This window comes from Odocoileus virginianus, chromosome 2 (genome assembly GCF_023699985.2).
Source record: "Odocoileus virginianus isolate 20LAN1187 ecotype Illinois chromosome 2, Ovbor_1.2, whole genome shotgun sequence".
NCBI classification, from domain to species: Eukaryota; Metazoa; Chordata; class Mammalia; order Artiodactyla; family Cervidae; genus Odocoileus; species Odocoileus virginianus.
In genome coordinates, this window is record NC_069675.1 from 60791654 (window position 1) to 60818707 (window position 27054).

A 27054-nucleotide genomic window follows, 5' to 3' on the forward strand; every position below is an offset into this window, starting at 1 on the left:
TTATGCCTCCCCCTCCCTTTCAACCTACTGCCCTAGGGAAATTTGTTATTCATCTTGTTTCCGTTTCCTTCTCAAATATCCCCAGGCTCTCAATGGTGGTGACAGGTTTCCTGTATTTTAGTATTTCAAACTTCTTACATTAAAACCTAAGATAAATTGCTTAGGCTCAATAAACATCTTTCTTTTTTTCTTTTTTTCCCCTGTAGGAATGCGTAACAACAACTTGGTACTGGGCCTGGGTTGCTTTGTTCTGAAAAGCAGCTTTGATTAGGAGTTACATAAATCCATGATTAATTTTAAAAATGGCCAAATGAGGTAATTGTCACTCCATAAATCTGGTTTGGTAAGGAAAATGTTTCTAACTTAGGCACCCACAAGATGAAATTACACAGCGGCTTCGTGGTGATGAGAAGGGTGATGCCGTCTCCCCAGGCCTCCGTCAATGCAGGGTGGTGTGTGCACGTGCCTGCAAGCGTGACTATGCGTGCCTCTGGGCACGTGACTGAACGTGACTGTGTGCGTGGTCATGCACGTGACTGCGCTCCAGCGTGCAGGAGCGGCTGCGGGATGCCGAGGCGCACAGTGTCTTAGCTCCAGAACCGCATGGAGAGCGTTTAGGGAGCGGACACGGTCTTCAATTTCGGGACCTGTGAGTACATCTCCCTTTATCCGCATATTCCCTCAATCGCTTTCCCCTCCCACCCAATCTTTCCCTCAGCTAAATAATTAACTGTGATTATTTTTGAAAGGTTGGATTTGGGATTATTCGTGTGTAAGGTGTGTTTCTTTTTACGTCTTTATTCTCTGCCTTTTCTGTGAACGCGTTTTTGTAATCAAAATGAAACCTTTTAATCAAATATAACTTTAGAATCGCTTGCGAGCGTTTAAACAAAACCCTGGGGCGCCATCCACAGAGACTGCGATTGGGTCCATTTGGGGTGGCGGGGTGGGAGGAAAGGATGACTGAGTTTCTGTCAGAGATTCTTCTCTGTGGTTAGGATGAAGACTCTAGGTCTAGGAGAGTGGTCCTCAGCTTTGTCTGCAAAGCTGCAGAAAGACACTGATGCCTGTCTCTTGTGCACCTGCAGAGTGGTGGGTTTTTTTTTTTTAATTTTATCTTTTGGATCCACCACGTGGTATGTGGGGTCTTGCTTGCCCCACCAGGGATGGAACCCCCTCTGTTCCCTCCACTGGAAGCAGAACCATCAGGGAAGTCTGAACCGCCAGGGAAAGTCCCCTGCAGAGGTTCTGACTGAGTTACTCTGGAGTTGGGCCTAGGCTTTGGAAGAATTAAGTGTGCCCCAGGTGATAGTGTTATACAGAGGGAAGTTAAATCAGAAAGAGAAAAACAAATCCAATATATTAATGCATATATGTAGAATCTGAAATAATTGGTACAGATGATCTTAAATGAAGCAGAAATAGAGACACAGACAAAGAGAACAAAGATATAGATTCGGAGGGTGGAAAGTGGGGATGGGATGAATTGAGAGATTGGGGTTGACATATATACCCTATTGATACTATGTATAAAATAGATAACTAATGAGACCCTACTGTATAGCCCAGGGAATTCTACTCAATGCTCTGTGGAGACCTCAATGGGAAGGAAATCCAAAAAAAGACATATGTATAGTTGATTGACTAATCCAGCATTGTAAATCCCCACCCTCCTGGAAAAAAAAGATTTCCCCAGGTGATTCAGGAATCAGAAGGGCTGCCTGGTATCCATGAGGATTTTTTTTTTGGGGGGGGAGGTGTCTTGTTTTTGCTCTCTTACCAAGCTTCCCCTGTCAACTGAGAGTTAATGATATTGTTCTAAACTTTGAGCATAGCTGATCACAGGACTGGAAACAAGGGTCCATCCCCTTTGGGGGGAGCAGTAACAATCAACATTATGGGGAAACTAGTTATAAAGATAGATTGTATTTTTAATTGTTGAGAAAAGGATGAGCTTGAAAGAGATTTTACTTATTAAGACTGATTTACCTTCATAAACTACCCTAAGCAGATTCGTAAGAAGTAAGGAGCTGCCTCTGGGGTGTAAACAACCCTATGCACTAGGTGCTAATACATGTTTTTAGTCTCTAGTTACTTTTGCCTCTCTTTCCTTTTCCTCCTTCCTGTCCCCCCACCTTTTCTTTTTTTTTTTTTTTTAAAGTAAGCGAAGTCCTCCTTCCACTTGTATCTTATCAGACTCCTCTGTGTTGGTGTTGAGGTTGAATTCTGGACTTTCCTTTGTTAGAGCAGCCAGGTAGCTTTTTAGGCTTATTAAAGACACGGAATGCTACCTGTGCCACGACAGAGGGCCTTTCTGGAGCTGCTGAATTCTCCACAGTGAGGGGTGCTAGGAGGGTCTAGGGCTGGGTTGACAGAGGGGGGCTCCTAGCAGGAGGCAGGCCCTTGTGGGCCTCAAAAGCCATCCAGCCCCAGCCGGCTCTGGCTTCCTGCTTTTCCACAGGAGCCACTTGGGAGCAGTGTGGCCATGCCTATGAGGGAGGCTCAGGGAACCTTCCTGGAACTGACCAGCACAGCCCGGAGCCTGGAGCCCACGGCTGATGACAAGTTAAATATTTCACAGAGTATAAATCTTTCAACTTGCAAATGCTCCTTCGGTGAGAAATCAGACAGTGGGTAAGCAGTGGGCAGAGTCCTTGCCCCACTGAACCAAAGTGAGGATGAGAACCCTGGGCTTTGTTCTGTGATTGGATAGTACAAAATTTGTGGAAAAGAGGATTCTCTGCTTATGGTGGGTCCTGGATGGGCTTCTGAATGGGAGTCACTGATGCTGATCTTTATCTCACTGACAAAAGATACAAAACAGAGAGAGAAACTATCACTGGCCTGATGTACTAGCTACCAGGAAACAGCCTCAGGTTGTCAGTTCTTCTGAGGCAAGTCAAACAGAGGAGCATGTGACTCAGGCTCTTTCTAATCTTGCTTTTCATAAGAAACAGTATGAACTTTTCAATCTTATACATTTGTTCTGGGTCTTTGGATTAGATTCTTTACAGTGGATGTGTCTTGCTGCCAAGGAGCTCACATTTAAAGTATTGTCTTACAAAATTGTCATGAAGTGTCTGTGAGTGTGTGATTAACGTTGTATTTCTGTTTTTTGGATTGCTGTTTTTTGTCTTGCTTCCAGGATCTGTTTAGAAAGGGAGAGAAGGAAGGAGTTGAGGTTGGGGGGTGGAGGACAAGGGAGCATATGAGCAGAGGTGCAGGCACGAGAGAAAAGTGGGCTGACTAGAGGGTTCCCCAGATTGCCACGGTCACAGGGCAAGAGGAATTGAAGTGTGAACCTCTGAACTTGATTTGTTGGTTGGCTGTGAGCTCTCTCATTGCAGTCATCAGTTCCTTGCTGAGAATAAACCCAGCTCTGAGAGGAGAGCAGGGGGAGGAGTTGTCAGATGGGAGAACAAACAGATGCCACTGGCAGCTTTTTGGCTTCTCCCTAAAAGTCCAGAGAGGTAAAGACCACCTGGCTGCCAGCTCTAGTGGTGTGCACCTGGGGTGGATTTCTGAGGCTGTGAGATGCACTCAGAACAGGGGATTCCTAGAGATCTGGTGCTCATGGCCAGCCAGGACCAAGCACACAAACTCGCCTGTCTTTCCTGCTGTTTTTCCCTCTGGAGGTCAAGACTAGCCAGTTCCTGCTGGGCCAAGTGAGATATTTCCTTCTTGACTGTCTTGGGAGCTTCCCACACCCAGGATAGAAGGGGCTATCACTGCTTTTGGGGGTGATCTGGTGTCTGTCTTCTTTCTGGAGTTCTGGGGGATCCTAGATTCCCTGGAACCAAATGGAGATTTTTAGGTATCTTCTATCTGAATTTAGCCTAAAAGTCAGCAAGCCATCACCACAGCTATTTTTCCAGTTACATCCTCAGTGACCCATGGAAGTAAATAAACTTAGACTCTATGACTAAGCAAGTCAAAAGTCAACCAGACACCAGAACTATAAAAAAGTTTCATCATAGAGGAAAGATTCAGGGCTGCCATGTCAAAGTTTTAGGGGCTATGCAAAACAATGAAACAGGAGCTCGTCCTGGGAACATCAAATAGCCTATTGTATATTAGAATAGCTTATTGTATATTATGGCGTGGACATTTCTCCAGGTGAACAGATGAAGTGTATCAGGACTGGCTGAATTGCTTTGTAGACAGCTGGAAATGGCAGCACTGATGGAGACCACATACTTGAGTACAGGGGTTTTTATTCTTGTTTTGCTGTGATAATGAAGACCATAAGAAACATGTTGGGCACTGTGCTAGGTGAATTAGACTTATTTCTCACTTAATCCTCACAACAACATTATGAGGTAGGTGCTACTACCTCTCTGTTGTACAGATGAGACTACTTTGCTTGAAGAGGTTAAGCCATGAGTAGGCTCACCTGGATGGCAGATGGAGGAGCCTCTGTAGCCTGTGCTCTTAACCTGTATGCAGGTCAGGAAGCAACAGTTAAAACTGGACATGGAACAACAGACTGGTTCCAAATAGGAAAAGGAGTACGTCAAGGCTGTATATTGTCACCCTGCTTATTTAACTTATATGCAGAGTACATCATGAGAAACGCTGGGCTGGAAGAAGCACAAGCTGGAATCAAGATTTCCAGGAGAAATATCAATAACCTCAGATATGCAGATGACACCACCCTTATGGCAGAAAGTGAAGAGGAACTAAAAAGCCTCTTGATGAAAGTTAAAGAGGAGAGTGAAAAAGTTGGCTTAAGGCTTAACATTAACAGAAAACTAAGATCATGGCATCTGGTCCCATCACCTCATGGGAAATAGATGGGGAGACAATGGAAACAGTGTCAGACTTTATTTTTTTGGGCTCCAAAATCACTGTGGATGGTGACTGCAGCCATGAAATTAAAAGACGCTTACTCCTTGGAAGGAAAGTGATGACCAACCTAGATAGCATATTAAAAAGCAGAGACATTACTTTGCCAACAAAGGTCCATCTGGTCAAGGCTATGGTTTTTCCAGTGGTCATGTATGGATGTGAGAGTTGGACTGTGAAGAAAGCTGAGTGCCAAAAAATTGATGCTTTTGAACTGTGATGTTGAAGAAGACTCTTGAGAGTCCCTTGGACTGCAAGGAGATCCAACCAGTCCATTCTAAAGGAGATCAGTCGTGGGTGTTCATTGGAAGGACTGATGCTGAAGCTGAAATTCCAGTACTTTGGCCACCTCATGTGAAGAGTTGACTCGTGGGAAAAGACCCTCATGCTGGGAGGGATTGGGGGCAGGAGGAGAAGGGGGTTACAGAGGATGAGATGGCTAGATGGCATCACTGACTCGATGGGCATGAGTTTGAGTAAACTCCGGGAGTTGGTGATGGACAGGGAAGCCTGGCGTGCTGTAGATTCATTGGGTCGCAGAGAGTTGGACATGACTGAGCGACTGAACTGAACTGAACTCCCCGTTTAGAGGCTTTTGGGGGGATACTCCAGGGTATTGACCCTCATAGATTTTTCTAATATGGATTTGTAGGCATGAGAGTAAATTCCTCCTCTTCATTTAGATTCATTATACCAACAAATTAATTGTGAGAACATAAGACTGAGAGACTAGCTCTCCAGCAAGGTGCTGAGTGAAATGAAAGACTTCCTTCATTTTAATTGCTTTAAATAGCAGTGTTGAGTCTTCATGTAGGGTTCCTAGTTGTAGGTTTGAACCAGCTTCCTCTTGAAAGGAAGTTGAGAAACCTACAATCCCTAGGTAGAACAACAAATAAAACATTCCCTGCCCTCTGACAGTCTTTAAAAACAAAGCAAAACAAAACTAACAGAACTGAAGTAGGATTCCCTCATTTTGTAGGGGGATGTTTTAAGGACCATTTCTCTAATTACCAGCTGAGCTACTAGGGACTCTATGGACATCAGTTTGAGCAAGCTCCTTGAGTTCATGATGAACAGGGAAGCCTGGCATGCCCCAGGTCATGGGGTCAAAAAGAGTCGGACACGACTGAATGACTGAACTGACTACTGACTCTCTAATTACTTTGCAAACTAAAGACAGTGTCACCTAGTGTTTGGGTAACAAGATCTGGAGTGGTGCTGTCTCTGAATGACCAGACTCAATGACAGGGTGGCTTGAAGGTGAGTGTAGGGCAGAGCACAGTGGACCAAAAGAACTTGCTCTAGTTCTGGCACCAGTAAGTCCCATGTCCCATGACTTGAACCAGTTCCATCATTTTTCTTCAGCTTGTCTGACTGGTTTTGTTTGAGATGGCAGTAAGACTGCCTCCTGGGCTCACCTCGATGGTCATAAATGTTGTTGGGGGACATATCAGATAATGGAGGTCAACCTATTACTCTTATTTTGTGTGACTCATTTGTTCATAACAGACACTTGGTTCACACTTCCTGCATGCCAGGTACTGTGTTTTGTTGTTGTTCATTTGCTAAGTTGTGTCTGACTCTGCGACCCTATGAACTGCAGCATACCAGGCTTCCCTGTCCTTCACTATTTCCTGGGGTTTGCTCAAACTCATGTTCATTGAGTCAGTGATGCCATCCAACCGTCTCATCTTCTGTTGCCCTCTTCTCCTTCTTCCCTCAGTCTTTCCCATCATCAGGGTCTTTTCCAGTGAGTCAGCTCTTGGCATCAGGTGGCCAAAGAATTGGAGCTTCAGTTTCAGCATCAGTCCTTCCAGTGAATATTCAGGGTTGATTTCCTTTGGAATTGACTGGTTGGATCTCCTTACTGTCGAAGGGACTCTCAAGAGTCTTCTCCAGCACCACAATTCGAAAGCATCAATTCTTCAATGCTTAGCCTTGTTTATGGTCCAAGTCATACATGACTACTGGAAAAAGCATAGCTTTGACTATATGGACCTTTGTTGGCAAAGTGATATCTCTGCTTTTTAATATGCTATCTAGGTTTGTCATAGCTTTTCTTTCAAGGAGCAAACTTCTTTTAATTCATGACTGCAGTCACCATCCACAGTGATTTTTGAGCCCAAGAAAATAAAATCTGCCACTCTTTCAACTTTTTCTCCATGTACTGGCCATGCAGATGCCATAATCTTAGTTTTTTGAATGTTGAGTTTTAAGCCAAGCTTTTTCAGTCTTCTCTTTCATGCTCATCAGGAGACTTTTTAGTTTCTCTTCATTTTTTGCCATTAGAGCAGTATCATCTGCATATCTGAGGTTGTTGATAACTCAGTTCTTACAGCAATACTATACGGGAGATACTGTTCTTAATTTTGCAGATGAGGAAACAAGTGCAGATGGAAGTTGACTTGCTCACGGTCACACACAGGTGTGGGGTATGTGCTAGAGTCAGGCTTGAACCCAGGTGGTCTGAACCTATATCTTGTGTTTTTAACAACTCTGCTATGGTCCTTCTCCATCTGACCTCCTCCAAAGTATAATCAGCTTTGATATGTCTCACATGTCTGTTTTTCAGGGGGTGGGGAGATGTTCTGAATGAAAAGGTGGCATGCTGGGAGCCTAACGGAGGCTTGAGCTAGAGCTCAATTGTAAGGCTGTGGCTTTCAGATTTCAGAGTCCTGCCTGAGGAAGATCTGGAGAGTTTTGAGAATGTCTGATATTTTCTTCTCATTATATGTTCCAGATGCACTACTTTTCTCCTTCTATAGAAATGACATTAAATCCCAATGTTATTATTTTGTAAATTATAAAATTACTGTGCAGCAATTTTTGTATTCATTTTTATCATCAGTATCTTTATGTGACTTATTGTTTGGTTCTCGTCTTAATGATAGCAATTATTGGCATGCCTTTCAACGTCCAGCAGAATGTAGAAATCAGCATGCATCACAAATCTATGACTTCATTTTTATTATTTATTTTCTTTTTACAATGACATGTGTTCAGTGAGAAGCAAATAGATAATACCAAAATACTAAAAGAAGAAAGATAACATCATCCAGAATCATATCATTCTGTGATAGCCATACCAAAGAGATATCTATAGAGTTTTGCTTGTGAAAGACTATATTCAAGAATTTTATACCCAGCCAGCTTGTCTTTCATGTGTGAAAACAATTATATTCTCTGACAGGCAAAGCTTCAGAATTATCTGTGTTAGTGATTCTCTTGGGTAAGGTTTTACCTGTCTGTTTTGAAAAGAATGCATGAGGATAAGTTCCAGGAGACCAAGAGATGGTTGATGGTGCAGTGAATGATCAAAAAAGGAAAACCAGAGTATGAAAAAGGCTGGGGCAAACATTTAAACCAGTGAGTGTACATCTGCATCTGTTTGTGTACCTGCTGCTGCTGCTGCGAAGTCACTTCAGTTGTGTCCGACTCTGTGTGACCCCATAGACGGCAGCCCACCAGGCTCCACCGTCCCTGGGATTCTCCAGGCAAGAACACTGGGGTGGGTTGCCATTTCCTTCTCCAATGCATGAAAGTGAAAAGTGAAAGTGAAGTTGCTCAGTCGTGCCCGACTCTTAGCGACCCCATGGACTGCAACCTGCCAGGCTCCTTCATCCATGGGGTTTTCCAGGCAAGAGTACTGGAGTGGGGTGCCGTTGCCTTCTCCGTTTGTATACCTAGGTAGTTATAAATAATAATTAGGGATTGCATATAAAATCTGAATTGGATTTATATTTACAAGCTGAAAGCAAATATAAAAAACCATTCTTAGAAGATATATAATACAATAGTTATTATGTGGTAATCTGTTCTATACCTCCAGATTGTATCATCAAAATCTGAGAAGGGAATTCTGGGAATAGGTAGGGGAGAAGGAATGAGAGGTAACAGAATGAGGAAAAGTGGGAGAAATTCAAGGTATTTGACTGGGATAATGTTAATCATGTGTATTTGGAGTTTCTTAATAGCCTGAAAAATGAAATGTTATACAAATATTTTGAGAAAATGTAAATTAGTAAAGTTTATCATTTTACATAATATTTGTCTTTCAAAAATTTACCTAAGTAACTTCATGGCTTTTTAGGTAGTTATACAATTTGTGCATTTTTTTTTTTGTTTTTGAACTCAGTTTTCTCTGAACTTGTTCTGCTGCAAGCTCAGTTCATTGTGTGTTTCTCTAAGTAACCTCTAGATAGAGAAGCATATTGTTCTGTCTGCTTACATCTGGGGTCTGACTGCCCAACTGGTACTAGAGATTAAAAGACAATTTTTTCCCCTATTTTTTTCCTGAAAGTTATAGACACCATGTTGAAGCTGGAAGTCTTCATGTGTGTACATGTCACTTCAAGGAAGTAAAGTAAACAGATTGGAATTTATCAAAAGATGTTCTCTAATTCTGATTGAATTTATACTTAATACTTCTTGAATATTGTTTTCTTATAACTTGGGGGTCACTGGCACTGATACAGCTTCCTTTGGAAATGTTGATGTTGCAGTTTGCTGATATCGTGTGTGTGTGTGTGTGTGTGTGTGTGTGTGTGGTGGGTGCAGAGAGGCCCAGGAAGCATTCATGAATCAGATGTTCAGATGAGGACAGATAGGAATTCCTCCACTAGTAGGCTTGTTGCAGGAAGGCTAATCAACACTTCAGCAAGGAAGTTAGCAGCCTTCCTCCCACCCTGACTGCTGCTTCTCCTGGCGGTAGCAAGGTTGTCAAGCCTCATTACTGGAAAGTTCATCCTGTTAGATTCCCACTTAAAGCAGGAGGATGTGTTAGGAAATAGCTCAGACTCTGTGACCATTCTGACATAGGCAGTGACATACCAAGTGTTGATCAAGGAGTTTTATTTATAGTTTTGTTGGAAAATGTGAAAATTAATAACTGATTAAATAAGTAACCACATTTGCATACTACTGGATTAGATTTAGTGTATTTGCTAAGTTGCTTCTGTCATGTCTGACTCTTTGTGATCCTATGGACTGTAGCCCGCAAGGCTTCTCTGTCCAACGGATTCGCCAGGCAAGAATACTGGAGTAGGTTGCCATTTCCTTCTCCAGAGAATGTTCCCAACCCAGGGCTTGAACCCGCATCTCTTAGGTCTCCTGTGTTGGCAGGCAGGTTCTTTACCACTAGTGCCGACTGGGAAGCCCTTTAGCATATTTACTCTTGGCTTTATTGAAGTGAGGTTGGCATGAGTTTTGGGGTCAGAATAGAAGAAGAAACAATACCAGTGATGGACAGAGGCTTGAAATATAATGTATTATATATACTAACTAGGTTATATGACATTCATAACTAAACCCAGAAATCTCAGGGCATTAAGGCAAAAAAAGTAAGGCTTATTTCTTGCTTTCATAAAGTCTGGTGTGGGCTTGGGGAAGCTCTGGGTAGGATCCCATCTATCTTGTTAGGCTGCCATCTCAACAGGTGGCTTCCAGCATTGCCAAGGCAGAGGACTAGAGACCAGTTCTTTATGTGGTGTCCCAAAAGGAACAGGTCACTTCTGCACACATTTCGGTGGCTCTGCTTAATCACGTGGCCCCATGTAACTACAGGGGAACTAGGGAGTGCAGGCCTGTGTGTCTAGGAAGGATACCAAGCCTGGGTGTGGGTGAGTCCTGCCTGCTTTTACTACATTCAGGAGGCCAGGCATATGGCTGGAGTGTAATCCAGGCAGTGTTCAGAGGCTGATGTTACGAATACTCAGCAGGGGATGCAGAATTCCTAGGGAATCAGGAAGGTATCCCACTTTCTTCTTTGCAACAATGACAACCTGCACATCCCTGGGATCACCTGCACACAGGGAGAGGGCACTGTCCCCTGCCAACAGCTTTATGGCTGTGGGTCAGCTTCAACTTGGATTGATAGGTATTGAATCTAATAACTTCTTAATAGCTTTTTATTAAATGACTCGCCCTCTTCTGATACCTTGCTTGGCTCCTGGCCCTGCCTTAGCAGGACAGTCTGCTCTTCAGGTCTGGGTTCCTTCTCCCATCTGACCTGTCTTCCTAATGTCCTGACATCCTCCTAGCCTTGGATTGGTGTTTCTGGTTCCAGGCCGTTTCTCTGTGCCACCCATAGCTGCCTGGCACCAGTGGGCAGGGGGTAGTGAGTCCTCATCAGCGTGTGTTCTCCAGACCTGCTGTACTGTACAGAAAGCTGATACAGGGCTCCTGTCAGTAGAGGGGGCCTTGTCCTTCTTCTCTGTTGCTCTTATGGCTTTTTCTGGTTGAGAGTCATTTCAGGAGATAGAATGCCTGGGTCCAAACCTTGCCTCTCTCACTAGTAAACAGTGAGATCCTGAGCAAGTGACTAAACCTCTGTGTGCTTCAGCTTCTTGTTTATTGGTATAATAATAATACCTAGCTTTAGAGTAGTGGTGATTAGGTGACTTAATACATGAAAACCACTGGAATGGTACTGAATGAGTAGAAAAGGATTAAAGAACTTTAGCCATTGTCATCCTCTTTCAAGACTCCACTCAAATGTTCCTGAAACTTTCCTGATTTGCTTCTTTTCTGGGTTTCCTCAGCCCTCTGCTCATGCCTCTGTTATAGCATTTATCACGTTATAATTTGTGATTATGTATGTGCCCATTTTTCTCTCCTGCACGCCTGTGATTACTGAAGTGCAGCACATTGCTCAACATTTACCCTAGTCCTTGAGAGAGTATCTGATGTGCAAAAGAGATTAACAAGTGATTTCTGAACAAATGGGTAGACCCAGAGTGGTAGAAATTGGTAGAATTCACCAGTGTCCAGTTTTCCTCTTTTTCCAGAGGAGAAAACATTTCCCAGCTGCCTGTGCCTCTAGAAGAATCTTGAAAATGAGTTCTGCACAATTTTCCATGAGCCAACTCGCTGCTCCCATCCAGTTGGTTGAAAGACAGTAGAGTCGGAGGATAGGAAGAGCCTAGATCCCTGAACCATCACTTGGAAAAGAGGGACCTGGACATTTGAAATTGTGTCTGACTTCTGAAATCTGATCCTGTTCATTATAGCAGCTGGTGAACTTACCTGCTGATAAAACAGGGATCTGGGTATGACAAAAATGTTCTTGTAGACCTCATGGCATACCTCCCGAGCCCAGAACAGCATTTTGAGCCAGCCCGTATATGAAAAGCAGAAATGTACTGCAGTAGCTGAACTCTTGGAAAGATTGGGAGGGATGGAATGGCGGGGGGCGGGGGGAGGATGAAGTGGGGGGAGCCAGCATGCCCACCTTGTCCTCAGCAAGGGGCCAGTTTGGAGTCAAATGTGGATTTCTCTGAACTTCTGGTTTTCTGTAACCTTCCCTTCTTCAATTGTGAACAGCCACTGAATATGATTCTCCTTTTCCTGGAAAGTTACTTAGAGAAAAAGCTGACTTTCCTTTGTCTACACAAAGCATCATCCTTGGAAGCAATTACAGTTCTTTTTAGAGTTTTGGTTCTTTCATGGGTACCTATTGTCCTAATACATGGAACTGCTTGGAACACAAAAGCATTTATTTCCTCTTTTAGCTAATTTAATTTTTATAGCCCCAGTGAAAAAATACTTTATGTTTTCACTTGTCTAATGCGATTTTAAGATAGTTTGTTCTTGGATTCAATTTTGTTTTCATTTTCTAGAAAATCAATTTAATTCACAGAAGGTTCATTCATTTAATGGCTTTCCTTTCACATAGTTAATGCTTAAGCATTTGATCAGATATTCCTCTTAGCAGTATTGTCACGAGGCTCAACCAGAGAAGGTGTTAGATGGGGAAAGCATGTACATTTGGCAAAGCCTCTTTCATCCTGACTGATTGACATGGCAAATAAGTCTGAATCGGTGAAGTTGAACTGCAGAGTGTTTCTCAAAGAGTTCCTGTGTAATTTCAAGTTGTTCCAACTAAGTTTTCACCAGTGAGGCTAATGAAGACTTTTAGGTTATTTCCTTCTACCTTTCTGGTATTTGGTATGTATTTCTATAACCTATCTTGTGAAATTCTCTTGGGTTCTTGAAAACTTTTTGCCCTTAAGTCTTAAACATTCCCTTTACACCTTTGCTTATTGTGTTATGTAGCAGCAGCAGCAGCAGTAGGGCTGTTAGTAAAAACAAATGTTAGGCTGGTCCATGTCTGTATAATTATAATTTCAGAATTAAAGGCTTTTACTTTTAAAGTTGGGTGGCAATTCACCATTGGGAAGAAGTTTCTTAATTTCTTTCTTGGGCATGTTATGAATACTGTAACTAAAGGATTTATGATCAGATCATAGATATTTTTTGTTTATTTTTGGAAGGGAGAAGTGGCTTTTCTGAAGATGTCAGTCTTTTGCTGGAAAGTCAGTTCAGCAATGACTACAACAGAAGACTTGGCTTTTTAGTGTCAGACTCTTCAGGTTGAGGGTGGTGCTGTGATACAGCACAGGGCAGGCATTTTCTAGAAGGCCATGATTTCTCTGAAGTGAACTTTAATGTTTGAAGAATGTATCTGACTTTGCAGGAGAATAAATGATGATCCGGTACAATGGAATATGCCACTCTTGACCTTTTTTCTTTGTTAACAGTGTTTACTTCAGACTGGTTCTTAGTTGCCCATGGTGAAAAATATAAACCTTGAGCAACTTTATGGTGGGCTCATAGATTATCTAAGAGATGATTTATAAGTAGAGTAACAACATCATTTGTCCTTCAAACTTGGACACTTCTGAGAGTGAAAAGACATGTTATTAATAGTTAAAAATTATGTCAATGATACAGGTAAATGGAGGCTTTTTCAATCAGTTAACCTCTGTCTCCCTCCACCCCCTCTCTCTCTCTCACACACACCCGTGCTGAATGCAGAGACTTTAAGGCACTAGAGGAGGGCAGAGATACATAATAGAATTATCCTGGGTCTCAACAGAATTATCCCAGATCCCCTGGCTTCCTAACTATCTGCTAGTTAGAAACATCCATTTTTGGGTCTTTAGCGCACACAAAATAAAATGGTATTATATTAGTCCCTGAGATTTTGGTATTTCTTATAGCAGCTACTCTTATCATATTCTCAGTTGCTCAGTCGTGTCTGATTCTTGTGACCCCATGGACTGCAGCCTGCCAAACTCTTCTGTCCATGGGATTTCCCTGGCAAGAATACTGGAGTGGGTTGCCATTTCCTCCTCCAGGGGATCTTCCTGACCCAGGGTTCGAACCTACATTTCCTATGTCTTCTGCATTGCAGGCGGATCCTTTACTACTGAGCCATCTGGGAAACCCAGCATTATCATAGCTAATGCTGAACACTTTATTTCAATGCAGTGAATTACTATTGAGACTCTACTGTCTTTCCATTGAGGATACAAAGATATATAAAATTTGATCACGGTTCTCAAGAAGCTTAGAGTCTGGGGGAAGTACAGATGTATATATTTAATGGTGCTTAATATTTATGAATAGAAGTAGATGAATTTAATTTTGAACATGCTGATTTGAATGTCCGTAGAGTATTTGAGTGGCCTTACCCCGTATGTAGACAGAGAAACTAAAGCTGGGAAGAGATCTGGTATCAAAGGTAAATTGATTGAATTTGCCGTTTGCAGAGGTCCCTCTGGAAAGTAAGAGAGCCTTCACCCGTTTTCCTGAAGATGCTTTTCGATGTAGCTCTCCTGGGCCCTCGGAGAGCTCAGACTGCCACTGGTGCCTGAGCTCTCATCTCTTGGGTGTTGGCCTCATACTGAGAAAACAAAGGAAAAAGGAGCATCCCATGTCTTTAGATCTCTGATGTAGTTTACAAGTCACTGCTCTGTACGTGAGCTATTCTGATATTGGCCCTGAGGCATTGGCAGGAGTGTTCTTGTGCCCATTCCATGTCCCCAGGCCTTACCCCTCAGTGAGAAGGAGGGATGTCTTCTTAATTGGAAAAACTCAATTCTGGAGGGATTCAGCCTCTCCTTGGCATAACCATGGGACCTTGGAACTCTCCTAAAGATTGTTTTGTTGCTTTTGGGGTCCCCTGAGGGTGTCTCATTTGAGCTCAGGCCTCACTTATTCTGCCACTAGGACCTCACTGTGCTGGTAGATCACTCCCTGCCACATCCAGATTGACAGGTTGCTCCCAGGAAGAGTGGAAGGACTGATGTAGAATCATCCTCGTCTACTGCCCTCATTCCTTCTATCTAACCCATACTCCCGAATTCCTTTTCCAGCAAAGAAGCACCTACATGCACCCAAGGCCTGCACGTAGAGAATTGGAGGGACACACACTGGATGTGTTCAGATCTCAGTTATGAAGCTACCAGTTTACTATTATATGTACACACTCCTGTGTGCATGCTCAGTCACTGAGTTGTGTCTGACTCTTTTTGACCCTGTGGACTGTAATCTACCAGGCTTCTCTGTCCATTTAATTTCCCAGGCAAGAATACTGGAATGGGTTGCCATTTCCTTCTCCAGGGGATCCACCAAACCCGGGGATTGAACTTGTGTCTCCTGAATGTCCTGCATTCCGGGTGGATTCTTTACCACCGAGCTGCCAGCGAAACCCCATATACACACACACGTGCACACAAGTGTACATGTTGCAGGGCTCAGATAAATGAACCTGTGCCAGCTGTCCATTTTTGATAAATTGGGATATGGAATCCAGGACTTTTGACTCCCAAGTCTAGTGTTCTTCCCTCTGCCTCATCCTGATTTAGAGGAAAATTTCTATGAAAAAGTTGGTCAAATCGGCAGAACCATCTGCTGGAAGCTTGAATCAGTGCCACAGTGGAAATTCTGCTTTCTGCCTCATTCTTCAGGGCTTAGGGAGGCTGCCATGCCCGGCACTGGGAACTGTTGGGAGAGCTGGGTGAATAACAGGGGCTTTGTCATGGGAGCTCCCTGAAGTCTTCCGCTAGTGTGAGTGGTGTCAATGTTTTCATTATTTTGGCTTGCGGTTTGTAACTTGTCATAAGAATTAGTTCCGGCTTAATTGAGGGCCTCATGTTGAAGTAAGAAGAGGAAGTGTTGTGGCCTCTCAAAATGCCTTTTATAAGATCCCAACACTTTGGTTCTCAGCAGATACAGCTGGGAACAGTAGCACGTGGGAAGGAACGAGTCACCAAATGTTCCGAGTCCAGTGCGCTCTTGGCCTCTGAGTGTGGCGCTTGCATAAAGATTCTTGGGAAATAGGAACAGACACATTTTTCTTGTCTTTCTTTCTTTTAAAAAATCTCTTTGTTTTAGGGATTGTACTGCCTGAAAGCAAGAGGCGCTCTGGCTAGTGTGACATACATCATCTCCACTTCCCTTGGAAACAGGCATCCAGTCCTTAAGCTGATTCTCAGCGCTGCTCTGGACCTTTGAAAAGTTTCTTTTATCACATCATACCAACTTTGTGTCTATTTTCTCTTTTCTGTGCTAATTGGAGGCACTAAGTCATACTCCAGTGTTGACGGATTAAAGTGTGATAGAGTGTGATAAAGTTCCCTGAAAACATTCTCAAGTTTTTTCAGGGGCTTTCATTATCTCAGTGAAGAATCCTCCCTATCTTCTGGTTTCTTGGGCAGAATCTCTAGCTTTAGTGAGCAGATGAATCACCTGGAGAGCTTGTGGTGTGAAGATTCCTTGGCCTGCCCCCAGAGATTCTGGCCCATATGTAGGTGAGGCTTTTTATGATGCCATGGTTCCACATGAGCAGTAGTAAATGTCACAGATCTTTCTCAGTACCCTCCCACCATGCCTGAAATTCTCCTCATTAATTTCTGCAACAACATGCATTGGGTACTTGCTGTTTGGAAGACACTAGACTTGGACCAGGAGCTGTGGCCACCCCGAGCCTTTACTCGATTCTAGTGGAAGACTCGAGACACACACACAATTAACAATAGAAGGCAGTATAGGCATGAGGGAGCTGGTTAATGAGAGCTGGGGTGAAGGAAAATTCTAGGGAGTTGCTGCTCAGTGGACCAGCAGCCTCCGCATTACCTGGAAGCTAGTTAGAAATGTACATTCTCAGCTCCCACTCCAGAGCCTTCTGCCTCCGAAAGTGAAAGTCGCTCAGTTGTGTCCAACTCTTTGCGGCCCCATGGACTATACAGTCCATGGAATTCTTCAGGCCAGAATACTGGAGTGGGTAGCCATTCCCTTCTCCAGGGATCTTCCCAACCCAGAGATCGAACCCAGGTCTCCTGCATTGCAGGCGGATTCTTTACCAACTGAGCCACAAGGGAAGCCCAAGAATATTAGAGTGGGTAGCCTATCCCTTCTCCAGTGGATCTTCCCTACCCAGGGGTCGAACTAGGGTCTCCTGTTTTGCAGGCGGATTCTTTACCAACAAAGCTATTGCCTCTGGGAGTCAGTTAATCTATGAGCACCTTTTGTCCTTTGCATGTAGCTCAGGTTCTCTCTCTTTCTGCCCTGGGCCCTGATAGGGCTTGGCTTAGTGGTAGCCACAGTAGAAAGAAGAGCTGGAACCTGACATTTACCCATAATTCCACCATCCAGAGATGGCTGCTTGTGTTAGTTAGTGTATATCTTTTCAGACTTATTTCCATGCAATGTGGTTATATATAATGAAAAAAGCATATAAACAGAAATTTACTATACTGTAATACTAGGTTTCTCTGGTGGCTCAGATGATAAAGCGTCTGCCTCCAATGCAGGAGACCTGAGTTTGATCCCTGGTTTGGGGAGATCCTCTGGAGAAGGAAATGGCAACCCACTCCAGTACTCTTGCCTGGAAAATTCCATGGACGGAGGAGCCTGGTAGGCTACAGTCCATGGGGTCACAAAGAGTCAGACATGACTGAGCAACTTCTCTAATACTAGCTTTAAATTCTCTTTTCCTCTACTTAACTGTAATGGTGGACTATTTTTCCATGTAGGTAAAAATATTTTTACCACATTAATTTTAATAACAATATAACATTTCTTTGTAGGGATATACAATAAATCATTTAACTATTCCCTATAGTGCAAGTTTTTCCAAATTTTTGGAATTACTAGATATCTTTTAGAAGAATGTCTTTGTATATACACCTCTGTGCATATCTGAAACAACTTTACTGAGCTTAATTAAGTAGGTTCTTTTTTTGCATTGTGTTCTTCAGATGTAATTCATAGAACATTTATACGTCAGAGGAACTGGTATAAGAGATGAAGCTTCCCATTTAATAAGTGCTATTAATAACACCTCCAGAAATCATTTGATAATCAAAAGAACATGAAGATAGAACCAGTTGTGCTGAAGTATTTTTATTTTGCTTAATTAATGGACTTAAGGACATTGGTAAAGGACCCTATCAATTATCACAGGACGAAAAATGCTCAAGCAAATACAAGTGGTAAGATAGGACCCTTGTGTGTGTTTCTCAGATTGTTGCTCAAACACAGCTTGGATTTTGGAAACTAAAGTGAGTTTCTAAAGTAAATGGAAGATGAGCTTATACAACTCTGATTTTAATAGAAATCTATCCACAGTATCAACAGATTCATTAAGAAGTCTGCTGGTGGTGATGTTAAGAAGGCTGGCAGATTTTCAATTCAGATTGACACTATTCAAGACAGAGGCATAACTGATGTTTATTCAAGAATCCTAAGACATGTCACAGATTCTGTGGAGAACATCTGATATCTGTAGAGAGATCGAAGTAAAGTCCTGGGAAAAATATGTTCCAGACGGTTACAGATGTTCTCATATCAAATCATATTTCTACAAGAAGCTATGTGCCATATTCAGCTGATGGCACAGCCAATGTGAAGGGACAGTTTAAGGTTTTCTTCCTGTTAAAAATAATTGATTCTATCAGTGTTATGGATAGTGTTAGTCACATATTTTGAGTGTTGCAATGGTGGATTTAGAAGGTGTCTGAACCTCCAGTTAATCCAGCAAAAAATTCAGTCACTTGAGTCCACTTAGAACAATTTGCATGCTGAAGCCTGTAGAAACTCCCAGAATATTAACTGAACGTTTTACCAAATTAAGTACATTTTATAGGTCCTCAGGTATCACACCAGTGCATACTTGATCATTTCAGATGTTGGCTTTGTGGCATTAGGCATGGTGGAGGGTTAAAAGGAGGGCTTTAAGAAGTGTTGAAAGGGCTTTGTCATTCCCTTGTGGGAACTAATAGAAATGTAGGAGAACATATTCCCACACTGAAGATTGCTGTAAACACCAAGCCAACAGCAAGGAGACTGTCATGGAGGCTTGAAGCTCTATGTACAGCTCATTGTTTCCGAACATTTGTAGATTGCTTTGTCTGCATAAAAATTTGACTTGAAAATACCACTGTTCAGAATATGGCTTCTAAAACCATCAAACTAAGACAGTATCAAGAAGATGGAAGGATTTTAAAATATTTTATAAATAAAAGGAACTCTCAGAACCAAATATGGAATATTGACATTTTTCTGGAAGATTCTTTACCTCAACTGTTTGTATGTGATTTGAGGGTGAATTGAGAAAATAAGTTGCCGTTCAATAACATTTCCAGGGTATTGACATAATCTCGATGTATTTCCCACCTGCTTTCTGTTTTACTAAAGCACCTCACATAGCAAATGTATTTTTAATCTGCTGAAATAATTTCTTTGAAGATCTAAAACACCCACTTTGCAGAGCAGGGCTTAATTCAGTGTTGGAAAATTTAAAGCATTATCAGCGTTTCGTGTGGCCTAGGCTATGATAAATTGATGTATCTACCCCATGCTTATGCTGGTGAATGAACAGTGGCATAAAAAGTTAGGAAAAGGGGACTAGGAGATGGCTAAAATTTGGGGCTAAAAGTGGGGCTAGGGTAATCCACTGTCCAGGTTTCCCAGGATCTAGGGGTCTCGCTGGGTGTAGGGCTTCCAGTGCCAAAACCAGTAATCTCCTTGGGGATCACCAAGACCAACCTTGTGGGAATGGACCCACCTCTCTGCCTTATCTTTTATAACCTTTTCCCCCTTCAAGTTTGTTCCTGAGAACAATTTAAACAAGATTTCACATGGATGTCAATGTGGGGGACACACATGTACCTGGACACAGAAATGTGCCTGTATTTCTTTCTCACCCCTCTGCCCCGAAACACACGCGCGCGCTCGCCCACACACACACACACACACACACACACAGTGTGTTTCTCAGTTTCTGCCTTCAGCACCTGTGTTAAGAACCACACAGAAACAGAGGTGCTCAAAGGAAGAATCTTACAATAAGGACTTACTCTGTACAAAGCACTCCAGTGAGTGTTGAGGACACCTGGGATGATGGGATACAGAGATGAAAGTGAAAGTGAAAGTCCCTCAGTCGTATCTGACTCTTTGTGACCCCATGGACTGTACAGTCCGTGGAATTCTCCAGTCGGTAGCCTTTTCCTTATCCAGGGGGTCTTCCCAACTCAGGGATCGAACCCAGGTCTCCCGCATTGCAGGCAAATTCTTTACTGTCTGAGCCACCAGGAAAGCCTGTGATACAGAGATGAGGAGACCAAATCCTGCCTTCCAGGAGTTTGTCCTATGTTCAGAAAACTGAAACACGCAGCAAACATCTCCATCAATAGAAAGAAGGTAATAAATGCCTTAAGAAAGATATTGACAAAGTTCTGTAGGATTTCAGAGACATTGGTTTTTTAGTTTCATAGGCAGGTGGTATTTGTATTGAGTCTTAAAGGAAGGGTAGGGTAGTGATAGTCAAAGGTGGGGGAGGAAGACTGTTCAAGACACACTCCCCACCCTTTAGTCACTTGTGTTCTAAGTGGGAGACAGAACAGTAAATTTTATGGCCATGGGAATTCATAGAAAGGGAAGAATTAGTCTAATCTGTGCAGGGAGGGAGGGAAGGTATACTGGGGGACCTGGAAGGAGGACTGGATTTAAAATGAGCAGAGGTGAGCAGGAGGACATCCAGCTAGTGTCTTGGGGCCTAAGTAGAGTTAAGCCAGAGGCAGAAGTGAATGCTTCCATATTTTCTGACACTGCAAGACACTTGTGGTATGGCATGTGGGTATGGGAGTGTGTGGAAGAGTTGGACTAAAAGGATGACACAGGTAACTCTAGAAGGCCAGGCTGGTGGGGGTGGAGTGAGAGCTTGGCTTAGAAAAATAAGGCCACTAGGAAATGGAAAAGACTTCTTTGGGGCGGTTGGGTGACATGTTAAAAGTACCTAGTTTAGAAAGTTTCTTGGGTCAGTTGTGCACAAGATAGCTCAGAAGGGAGAAGGGAGAGGAGACCCTTTTTGAGGGCCCTTTCAGAAATCCCAGCATAAATGAGTGAAATGAACTGGGTGCGGTCAGCAGGATGGAGAGGTGGGGGGACTCTGGTGGGTGTTTTCAAGGAGGATATGACAAACGGATTTGGTGACAAACTGTGTAAAGGGGATCAAAGAAGAGTCAATTTACTTAAATCTTTAAAGTAAAGGCTTTTCTGTGATGATCTGTAACATTCCTTTCTGCTCTGAGAATTCATGACTTCCAGCTTTCTAGACTTAGCAAGTGGAAAAATGCCAGTGCTTTCCTTCCTTCTTTTCCATAATTCAACACCTTTTATTCAGTGTCAGTTACTGTAGGGAGTAAGGATGCGGCTCCATCTCTGGAATACTTTTTGGTTTAGTAGAACTTTTAAACAGATAATTCTAATGTGACTTGACAGGTGCTGCTGTGGAGGTGTGGTCATAGGACTATGAGAAAACTGAGGAGGTGCGGCCAGCTATGTCTGGAAATGGAGACAAGTTGATATCCGAGCGAAGTAGTAAGGGATGATCAGGAGTTCGTTAAGCTAGATAGGTAGGGTGGAAAGAAAAAACACAATGTGAGTAAGAGGCTGATTCATGACTCTACCCGGGACTGGTGTGGCTGGAACTTAGAATGGATTGAAGGGGGAGGAGAGAGGAGGGAATTAGGCAATTTAGCAGGAACGTTAGGTTGTGGTTAAGTGAAGAAGGATCTTGTTCCATGAAAGGAATTTGGACTTGATCCTGTTGCTAATTGTGAATTCCTAGATTTTTAAGAGTGGTAGAGAACGATCTGTGTTTTTGGAGCTGGAGAGTCTGGAGACACGGAGTCCTACTGGAAGCCATTGTAGACCAGGCAAGAGATGATGCACAGGTGTGTTGTTTGTGAAGTATTTGGGGGAAGTTGAGTCTAACTCTGAAAGTTCTGAGATGGCAAGGCATTTATTTGTGGATTTATTCTTCCCCCTACACTTAAATCTGTCTTAACTTTGCCAGGCACTGTCCTAGGAAGAGAGGGTAAGAAGAGAAACAAAACACATCTGTGGCCACCTTCAGCTCATTGTGCTGATTCTCACCTTTTTTTTTTTTTTTTAATCCCAGTACTCATAAGGGACATGACATACACCTGTGGGAATGGGGATGGTAGCATATGAGAAAGGAATTAGGGTGTGGAAGAGGGAGTGTGCCCTCAGTGGAGAAATAGCAGATGTGGAAGGTGAGGGAGAGACAGACCTGTAACTGCCTCTCCTTCTGCAGGTGATTCTGCTGAGCTTGTTTCATTTAGGACACTTTCAGTTTCAAGTAACAGAATACCATACTCTAGAGTGGCTTGACCAATAATGATGCTTGTTTATGATGGACGATAAGAAATCCAGGACTGGCCAACTCAGTGACTCAGTGACATCACTGAGAACCCAGAATCTTCATGCCTTACTACTCTGCCATCCTTAGCAAGTTCCTCCTAAGCTGTCTCTACTCATGGTTACAGGATGACTGTTAACAGCATCACATTTAGAGGTAACTATGGCAAAGAAAGAATTCTTTCTTCCTTGTGCATCTTTTTTTTAAAGGGAGAAGAATCCAATCCCAGAAACCCTTAGCAGACTTCTCATGTCCCAGTGGCCAGAAGTGGGTTGGAGGCAAACTCTTGAATCAACCACAGTCACCAGCAAAAATGACAGGGGAGCAGGAGGCATTGGAAACAAAATTATGGCTGAAAGCAGAGACGAAAATGCAGATGGTTTTTGAGTAGGCAGGCAGTCCTTCTGCTTAAAAGTGCCAGCTTTGGGAAAGAGTCTCTTAGTTTCTGGAAATAAGAGCCTCATGTTGCAGATAAGTAATTAGAACTGGAGATAAAGATTTGAAAGATACTTGAAGAAAAATAGAGATTTTAATGATCTGACATATGTCTTGTGCTTTACCCATCTTAACTCTCAGAATAATAGGCAGGTCATTTTGCTGAGGAAACCGAGGCTCGGAGAGGTTGAGGAACTAGGCAATATTACACAGCTGGTAGGTGGCAAGAGCTGGCGTTGTTTGTGTCCATTTTATCATTTGCATTATGGAGAATTTTGAACATGACCAGAAGTAGACAGAATGGCGTAACAAATGCCCCCTGTGCCCGTGCTTAGCTCTAACCAGCTAAACAGCCTCTTGCTAATCTTCCACTCACCTCCATCAATTATTTTGAAATAAATTCTACACCATTCGTATCACTTCATCCACAAATATCTTAGTATGAATCTCTACAACGTAAGTTCCATTTTCTTTTGAAATTAATTATAATACCATTGTATCTAAAATATTTAACAATCCTTCTTTAATATCATTAAATATTCAGGTAGTGTTTAATTTTCCAATTATCTCAACAGTGTGATTTTTTTTTTTACAATTTATTTGAATGAAGATTCAAATAAAGTCCACAAATTGCAGTTGGTTATGTTTTAATTCTTGTTTAAATCTAAGTTCTCCCTCCATCTCATTTTTTCTCTTTGCAACTGATCTCTCGAACAAATCAAGTTATTTGACCATGGAGTCTTTCATAATCTGGATCTTGCTAGATGCATCTCCACGTTGTTCGTTTGACATGTTGCTCTGTATTTTCTGTAATTGGGGTTGGATTCACAGGATTGGTGCAATTCAGATTTGATTTTATTTTTGGTAAGAATACTTCATAACTGGTCTTGTACTCTTCCACTATAAGATTCTCTTTCTCTTTGTGATGCAGCAGCCAATGATGCTCAATGCATGAATACTTTCATTCCTAGGGGTCACACAGTGGTGATTTTATAGGATTGTTGTGGACTGAATGTGTCCTCTGAAAGTTCAGATGTTGAAATCCTAACCCATCAATCTGATGGTATTAGGAGATGGGGCTTTTGGGAGGTGATCAGGTCATGAGAGTGGGGCCCTCATGAATGAGATTAGTGCTCTTACAAAAGATGCCCTGGAGAGCTCTCTTGCCTTTTTTTCTTTCCGCCGTGTGAGGACACAGCTGTCTGTGGACCAGGAAGGAAGGCTCTCATCAGAACCTGACCATGTTGGCACTCTGATCTCTCAGACTTCCAGCTTCCAGAAATGTGAGAAATAAATTTGTTTATAAACCACCGAGTCTTTGGTATTCTGTTGTAGTGACTTGAATGGACTAAAGCACATCCTTCTTCCAGTATTTGCTGGAAGAACTGAGATTTAAGTCTATTTGATTTCGAACAGGTGCCACTGTTATTAGAGAGATGAAGTGACACGCCAGGGGAGGAGCATGGGCCGGGGGCAGGGAAGGATAACTTCAAAGCGTTTGAGACAGTACAAAAACCCTGGAGAAGAAGGTTGTCTGGTCTGTTTATATCCACAAGTTAGCTAGTTGCAAATGCATGATCTACTTGGATTGTTGAGTACTGTGCATCAAACCCACTGATTATATCATGGCGGAACCCTGACACATACAATGATTTTTGACATTTTTGTGTGCTGTGCTTGAAGATTATCTTTCCCTTCAAGTCTTCCAGTGAGATTGAGGGACAGAGAGCACACAAATGATGATGGTCTAGCCCGCCTGGAGTGTGATGAAGTAATAGAAGGCATCACACAAGGAACAGGAAAGTTTGGAGCCTGAGAGCATTTCCATGGAATCAACACAGTTTATTTCACAGCCGCAAAATTACAAAGCCCTCTAGCATGCATTGTGAACCTTGGAAGGAAATAGAAAACTCACACCAAGGAAGAGATGGGGTTGGTGAAATGTACATTAAGACAAAAATGGCAGAAACATATATGGATTTCATAAATGAATTCCAGTTCTATTGTACACTGTGGCTAGATCGTAGGGATTGAAGGAGGTGAGCAGGCTTCTTGCAGAAATTGAGGCACATGTGGAAGGTTCCCCAGAGAGGAACAGTTGAGGCAGGAGAGGGAACACTGGGGATAGAGTCTGGAGTGAGGGTGCTCCGGAGCTTGATGTCAGAGTGAAGAAGCATCTGCTCTACCAATAGATGAAAACAAATTTCGGAATTATATTTTTGAAAATACACTTCTGAAAAAGAGTGGTTTTGCCCATAATGTTGGAAATCTGTTTGACTTCTTTGTTATATTTATAGTCCACTCTTTTTTTTTTCTTTTTCTTTTTTTTTTCTGAAAGATAAGGTCTTTTTTCCCCCTATTCAGTTTTATTGAGATATAATTGCAGGAGGCCTGGCATGTTGCAGTCCATGGGGTCACAAAGAGTCAGACACAACTGAGCGACTGAAATGAACTGAATTGCATATAGCACTGTATTAAGTTTAAGGTATAAATGGCAACCCATTCCAATATTCTTGCCTGGAGAATCCCAGGGACAGAGGAGCCTGGTGGGCTGCCATCTATGGGATCGCACAGAGTTGGACACGACTGAAGAGACTTAGCAGCAGCAGCAGCAACAGCATACAGCATAGTGGTTTGACTTACATATATCATGACTACCATCATAAGTTTAGTGAATATCCATCATCTCATGTGGATAAAAAAATTTAAAAAAATTTATTGTGATGAAAACTCTTAGGATTTGCTCTTAACAGTATTCATGTATGACACACAGCAGTTTTGATTACATTAATCCTGTACCTTACAATTTCTAGTATGTTCATATAACTGGACTTTGTGTCTTTTGACACAATTCCCTCTCCCCTAACCTCTGCCTCTTGGTACCACAGATCTGATCTTTTTTTCTATGAGTCTGTTTTTGAAGTATCATTGACCCATAATACTGTGTTAGTTCTTGGTATACAGCATAGTTATTCAGTGTTTCTATACAACATTCAGAAAACTAAGATCATGGCATCCGGTCCCATCATTTCATGGGAAATAGATGGGGAAACAGTGGCTGACTTTAATTTTTTGGGCTCCAAAATCACAGCAAATGGTGACTACAGCCATGTATTTAAAAGACGCTTACTCCTTGGAAGAAAAGTTATGACCAACCTAGACAGCATGTTAAAAAGCAGAGACATTACTTTGCCAACAAAGGTGCATCTAGTCAAGGCTATGGTTTTTCCCGTAATTGTGTATGGATGTGAGAGTTGGACTATAAAGAAAGCTGACCACTGAAGAACTGATGCTTTTGAGCTGTGGTGTTGGAGAAGACTCTTGAGAGTCCCTTGGACAGCAAGGAGATACACCATTCAATCCTAGAGGAGATCAGTCCTGGGTGTTCATTGGAAGGACTGATGTTGAAGCTGAAACTCCAATACTTTGGCCATCTGATGTGAAGAGTTGACCCATTTGAAAAGGCTCTGATGCTGGGAAGGATTGAGGGTAGGAGAGGAAGGGGACAACAGAGGATGAGATGGTTGGATGGCACCACCGACTCAATGGACATGAGTTTGGGTGGACTCTGGGAGTTGGTGATGGACAGGGAGGCCTGGTGTGAGGCTGTCCATGGGCTCACAAAGAGTCGGACACAACTGAGTGACTGAACTGAACTGAATTGATATATTATAAAATGATCACTGCTGAAGTCCACTCTTGTTATTTGTGGTAGTTATGTTTTATAAAGTCACCACGAAGACTGAATTAGCAAATCCTGAACCCCCTGTTCTTAAGGGAAAACACAGGGTTAGGTTCCTGTGAGCCTCTATTACAACCCATTAATATGTAACCTTGTCTTATATGTATTTCTGTTCAAAGACCACTCGTTTAATACACGTTGCTTTGTTAACACTGGGCTCAAGGCCAATGGCCCCACAATTCATGCCTGAATGAAGCTTCTCTAACTTGTTTATTTTCTCCATAAGGCTCCTCACAGCCTTCTATGCTCAGAAACACTATATACCACTTTGGTACTATGCCTGGCAGCCATTTAGCAGGAAAATCACCAATAAAAGCTAAAAAGTATATTAAAAAGTGGCACTTAAAAGAAACTACAGAAAGACAGTGGTTTGCAGTATGAAAGCTGAAACAGGGAGGCAAAGTGTCTCCCTACTTAACTCCGCTGGGACATGTGTGTCGCATCGCTTGGATTTTTTGTCGTTCTGCGTCTGTTCATGAATGACCACGAGTGAGTATTGATGTGAGGGTTACAAACAAATTTT

The 27054-nt window shown here is 42.5% G+C and overlaps 1 long non-coding RNA gene across 1 annotated transcript in view; it reads left to right on the top strand.

The window, feature by feature from the left end:
- Window positions 1–586: 586 nt before the first annotated feature.
- Window positions 587–27054, top strand: part of LOC110134005 (uncharacterized) — a 312186-nt gene continuing 285718 nt past the window's right edge. The window contains exon 1 of the long non-coding RNA XR_011492748.1: window positions 587–649. This is a non-coding gene — a long non-coding RNA (uncharacterized lncRNA). The remainder of the gene's footprint in view (window positions 650–27054) is intronic.